Source organism: Bombina bombina, chromosome 5, assembly GCF_027579735.1.
Source record: "Bombina bombina isolate aBomBom1 chromosome 5, aBomBom1.pri, whole genome shotgun sequence".
NCBI classification, from domain to species: domain Eukaryota; kingdom Metazoa; phylum Chordata; class Amphibia; order Anura; family Bombinatoridae; genus Bombina; species Bombina bombina.
This window is the reverse complement of record NC_069503.1, coordinates 122,409,964-122,417,215: the sequence shown is the minus strand read 5'-3', so window position 1 is coordinate 122,417,215 and position 7,252 is coordinate 122,409,964.

The window sequence follows — 7,252 nt, the reverse complement described above, 5'->3', positions numbered from 1 at the left end:
CACACACACACACAGATTACAGCACATTTTACAGTACCACAGCCTATATATATCTAATCACAGGGCTACGTGACACACACAGGTTACAGCACATTATACAGTAGCACAGCCTATATATATCTAATAACAGGGCTACATGACACACACAGATTACAGCACATTATACAGTACCACAGTCTATAATATAGTGTAGACTCTATATATATATATATATATATAATCACAGGGTTACATGACACACACACGGATTACAGTACATTATACAGTACCACAGCCTATATATATCTAATCACAGGGCTACATGACACACACACACAGATTACAGCACATTATACAGTAGCACAGCCTATATATATCTAATCACAGGGCTACATGACACACACAGATTACAGCATATTATACAGTATCACAGCCTATATATATCTAAGCACAGGGCTACATGACACACACACACACACACAGATTACAGCACATTATACAGTAACACAGTCTATATATATATATCTAATCACAGGACTACATGACACACACAGATTACAGCACATTATACAGTACCACAGCCTATATATATCTAAACACAGGGCTACATGACACACACACACACACACACACACACAGATTACAGCACATTATACAGTATCACAGCTTATATATATATTTAATCACAGGGCTACATGACACACACATATTACAGCACATTATACAGTATCACAGCCTATATATATCTAATCACAGGGCTACATGACACACACACAGATAACAGCACATTATACAGTACCACAGCCTATATATATCTAATCACAGGACTACATGACACACAGATTACAGCACATTATACAGTACCACAGCCTATATATATCTAATTACAGGACTACATGGCGCACACACACAGATTACAGCACATTATACAGTACCACAGCCTATATATATCTAATCTCAGGGCTACATGACACACACACAGATTACAGCACATTATATAGTACCACAGCCTATATATATCTAATCACAGGGCTACATAACACACACACAGATTACAGCACATTATACAGTACCACAACCTATATATATCTAATCACATGGCTACATGACACACACAGATTACAGCACATTATACAGTACCACAACCTACATATATCTAATCACAGGACTACATGACACACACAGATTACTGCACACTATACAGTACCACAGCCTATATATATCTAATCACAGGACTACATGACACACACACACACAGATTACAGCACACTATACAGTACCACAGCCTATATATATCTAATCACAGGGCTACATGACACACACACACACACACACACACAGATTACAGCACATTACACAGTACCACAGCCTATATATATATATATCTAATCACAGGACTACATGACACACACACAGATTACAGTACATTATACAGTACCACAGCCTATATATATCTAATTACAGGGCTACATGACACACACACAGATTACAGCACATTATACAGTACCACAGCCTATATATATATATCTAATCACTGGGCTACATGACACACACACAGATTACAGCACATTATACAGTACCACAGCCTATATATATCTAATCACAGGACTACATGACACACACAGATTACTGCACACTATACAGTACCACTGCCTATATATATCTAATCACAGGACTACATGACACACACACACAGATTACAGCACATTATACAGTACAACAGCCTATATATATCTAATCACAGGACTACATGACACACACACAGATTACAGCACATTATACAGTACCATAGCCTATATATATATAATTACAGGACTACATGACACACACACACAGATTACAGCACATTGTACAGTACCACAGCCTATATATATCTAATCACAGGACTACATGACACACACACAGATTACAGCACATTATACAGTACTACAGCCTATATATATCTAATCACAGGGCTACATGATACACACACTGATTACAGCACATTATACAGTACCACAGCCTATATATATATCTAATCACAGGGCTACATGACACACACACACAGATTACAGCACATTATACAGTACCACAGCCTATATATATCTAATCACAGGGCTACATGACACACACACAGATTACAGCACATTATACTGTACCACAGCCTATATATATCTAATCACAGGGCTACATGACACACACAGATTACAGCACATTATACAGTACCACAGCCTATATATATATAATCACAGGGCTATATGACACACACACTGATTACAGCACATTATACAGTAACACAGCCTATATATATCTAATCACAGGGCTACATGATACACACACAGATTACAGCACATTACACAGTACCACAGCCTATATATATCTAATCACAGGGCTACATGACACACACACACAGATTACAGCACATTACACAGTACCACAGCCTATATATATCTAATCACAGGGCTACATGACACACACACAGATTACAGCACATTATACAATACCACAGCCTATATATATCTAATCACAGGACTACATGACACACACAGATTACAGCACATTATACAGTACCACAGCCTATATATATCTAATCACAGGGCTACATGACACACACACAGATTACAGCACATTATACAGTACCACAGCCTATATATATCTAATCACAGGACTACATGATACACACACACAGATTACAGCAGATTACACAGTACCACAGCCTATATATATCTAATCACAGGGCTACATGACACACACAGATTACAGCACATTATACAGTACCACAGCCTATATATATCTAATCACAGGACTACATGACACACACAGATTACAGCACATTATACAGTACCACAGCCTATATATATCTAATCACAGGGCTACATGACACACACACAGATTACAGCACATTATACAGTACCACAGCCTATATATATCTAATCACAGGGCTACATGACACACACAGATTACAGCACATTATACAGTACCACAGCCTATATATATCTAATCACAGGGCTACATGACACACACACAGATTACAGCACATTATACAGTACCACAGCCTATATATATCTAATCACAGGGCTACATGACACACACAGATTACAGCACATTATACAGTACCACAGCCTATATATATCTAATCACAGGGCTACATGATACACACACACAGATTACAGCAGATTACACAGTACCACAGCCTATATATATCTAATCACAGGGCTACATGACACACACAGATTACAGCACATTATACAGTACCACAGCCTATATATATCTAATCACAGGACTACATGGCACACACACAGATTACAGCACATTACACAGTACCACAACCTATATATATCTAATCACAGTACTACATGACACACACACACACAGATTACAGCACATTATACAGTATCACAACCTATATATATCTAATCACAGGGCTACATGACACACACACAGATTACAGCACATTATACAGTACTATAGCCTATATATATCTAATCACAGGACTACATGACACACACAGATTACAGCACATTATACAGTACCACAGCCTATATATATCTAATCACAGGACTACATGACACACACAGATTACAGCACATTATACAGTACCACAGCCTATATATATCTAATCACAGGACTACATGACACACACACATTACAGCACATTATACAATCTGTCTCATACACTCACCTTTACCTTACTCGCTGCAGCCTGTATAGAAAGCAAAGTTAAAAATGCTACCAAACGGTGTGACTAGTTCCCATATGGCTAAGGTGTTTGTGATGTCACAGATCACATGGCAAGTATTTGTCGCTAGTTCCCACACTAAGAACGTTTACAGCTAAAATGTATATCACCCCCTAGTGGTTGATTGCTGCATAGAAATGGGAACTAGGCTGGTTACAAATTCAATGGTTAGTGTTCTTGTAAAATAAAAATTCTGTATTATTATACATAGATATTTACAATGAAATATACTCTTTATTAAATACCAGTATATTTATTTATAATATATTGAACAATGTTTATATAAATATTTCATTTTTCAAACATCTACTTTATTAGAAACATATTTCAATGTTCTAAAAAATAAATATGGACTTTTTAAATAATTAAATGTATATTACATCGCTATACAGGAAAATCTTCAAATACAAATTGAACACAGTTGACAATATCTGAAAATATAAAGAAAGTAATATAGAAACAGATTTTGAAGACACATACGAACCATGGACTCATCAAGTCTGACCATATTTAGTAGGTAGGGTAGTGTTATGCTTATGCCAGGCATTAAATAGTATGTAGGATAGCTTTATGCTTATGCCAGGCATTAATTAGTATGTAAGGTATGCGTCTGCTTATCCCAGGCAGTAATTAGTATGTAGGATAGACTTATGCTTATCCCAGGCATTAATTAGTGTGTAGGATAGCCTTATGCTTATCCCAGTCATTAATTAGTATGTAGGATAGTCTTATGCTTATCCCAGGCAGTAATTAGTATGCAGGATAGCCTTATGCTTATTCCAGTCATTTATTAGTATGTAGGATAGCCTTATACTTAGCTTATCCCAGACATCCCAACCTGCAAAAACTCATTTCAGGGAGGTGACTTCACCCACTACTGCTTCGCCACCCCCCCCCCCCCCCAGTTATATACTGGACACCTTAAAACCCAAAATAAGATAGAGACTTATAATTAAAGTAGCTTCCCACTAAAGTCACATTAAAAAAAAAAGTAGTTTTATTGCACAACCACATACAACAAACCTATTTTCCAGTGATCGTACGCTTGTTGAATGCTTAAATATTTTAGAATACGAAGTTTAATTACGTGCAGTAAATAAGATAGTATTTGTGTTTTATTTTATTAGAATCAGTGGGGGCTTTTTGGTTGCTGATGCATGCTTTGAGGGTTCTATAACGTCCCAGCAACTAAAGGCATTCCTTAAAGAAACACTTTTCCGGATTTGGGCCACATTGGATCATGGTACTTGGGAGTTTCAGTGAGATTGCACTCCATTTGCTGGCATCAGGGAGCCGCTATTAAAATCAGGGAGACTCCCTGAACTTCAGGGAGAGTTGGGATGTCTGTTATCCCAGGCAGTAATTAGTATGCAGGATAGCCTTATGCTTATCCCAGTCATTTATTAGTATGTAGGATAGCCTTATACTTAGCTTATCCCAGGCAGTAATTAATATGTAGGATAGCCTTATGCTTATCCCAGGCATTAATAAGGGGACCAGCAGAATGGATGCTGTCTGTCCAAGGCTGCATGGATACAGTGTGAGATGATTCACACAGCCTCAAGACTGAAGAGAGCAGTGTATGCAACTGCACAGATGCTCAAATCCTCACGTGCCTGCCGCTCCATCTTTCTGCTGCATGAGCCTACAGTCAGCCCTACCCAGAAACAATCCCCACCACCAGAGCAGTTACCTGGTAACAGTGGTAACCCCAGCAGGACCTTTTCTGATGCAGTGGGATTGGCTGGATGCCGAGTTAGGACTTTGCATTCAGTGCTGCACAGTGCACATCTAAAACAGCACATGGCAATAGCTTGGCATGTCACATGACACCGGCACGGTCTGGCACAGTTTTTAAAAAAAAAAAATATATATAAGCAGAGTATTTTTGACTGTGACAGTAATAGGACTGAATGTGTGTATTCCCCATGTCACATCAACAGTCTGGTATAAACCATTATTTAAAAAAAAAAAAAAAAATTATTTTTTTTTTGGACTCTTGGGCCCCTCAACAGAGACTGCCCCTTTTGCCCTGTGTTAAAGACGGTCCTGTATGGGATAGTCTCCACCCAGGGTGCAGTCTCATTTACCCAGTCTGTGCCTTTCACAGAACAACTTTCCTGCAGTTTATCAGTCTGATCTCATCCAAAAACACAATCAAGCCCAGATATACCAGGCAACTTATTATAATTCTTCATTTATAAAGTGTCAACAGATTCTGTCCATGGGTACAAAGATAAAAGTACAGTACAATACAATATAAAAGACACCAGACAAAGTTTAACAAATACAGGGGGAATTGAGGGCCCTGTTTCTGTGAGATCTTACAATCTAGATGGGTAGGAGGGTGAGAAACAGGAGGTGGGGACTGCAAAGGTGAGAATGATGTTAGTGAGGAGATGAGGGCAGCTATTAGGCAAGTGGAATTCATTTGTTACTGATTTGGAGATAGGTTTCCCTGAACAAAAAGGTCTTTAGGGAGCGTTTGAAGGAGGAAAGGTTAGGGGAAAGTCTGACAGCTCTACGAAGTGCGTTCCAGAGGGTTGGTGCCGCATGAGAGAAGTCCTGTAGTCTAGCATGGGAGGAGGTGATGGTAGAGGATGCAAAGAGCAGGTCATTGTTGGATCTTAGGGGGCGAGCTGGATTATATTTGTTGATGAGTGAGGACAGGTGGGGGGGGGGGGGCAGGGTTGGTGAGGGCTTTGTAGGCCAGGGTGAGAAATTTGAATTTAATTCTACTGTTAATGGGTAGCCAGTGAAGGGACTCACAGAGAGGTGCAGCAGATACAGAGCGTCAGGAGAGGTGGATTAGCCTAGCAGAGGCATTTAGGATGGATTGAAGAGGTGAGAGGCGGGAGAGAGGGAGGCCAGTTAGTAGGTTATTACAGTAGTCAAGTCGGGAAATTACCAGGGAGTGGATTAGCTGTATAGTAGTTTCAGAACTCAGAAATGGACAAATTTTGGAGATATTTCGTAGGTGGTTGCGACAGGATGAAGAGAGCAACTGGAGGTGGGGTATGAAGGACAGATTTGAGTCAAGTGTAACTCCTAGGCAGCGGACTTGGAGTGATGGGGAGATAGTGGTGTCACCAATAGTGATTGAAAAGTTAGAAACCGGGGTAGAATTAGAGGGGGGATTAGAAGGAGCTCAGTCTTGGACATGTTGATTTTTAGTTGGTGAGAGGCTATCCAAGAGGAAATGCCTGATAAGTAGACACTGATATGAGAAAGGACAGAAGAAGAGAGTGCGGGGGTGGATAGGTAGATCTGAGTATTATCAGCATACAGGTGATAGTTGAAGCCATAGCTACTGATAAGCCCCAAGGCAGAACACTATGCGATCTGCGTTCTTATCGCAGAAATTGAAGGGTCTCTACAGAAAGAACGGCAGTGGCAGTTAAAAAAATTTTTTTGCCTGCACTTTTAATTTCTGCCTGCAGATGTCACTGTTTCGTTCTTAAATATTTGCTACATTCCTCTCTTTTAAATTTCCTCTCACTTCCTGAACTCCAGTGCGGTACAGGGAACATTGCAGAAAAGGTAAGTCAGGACTTA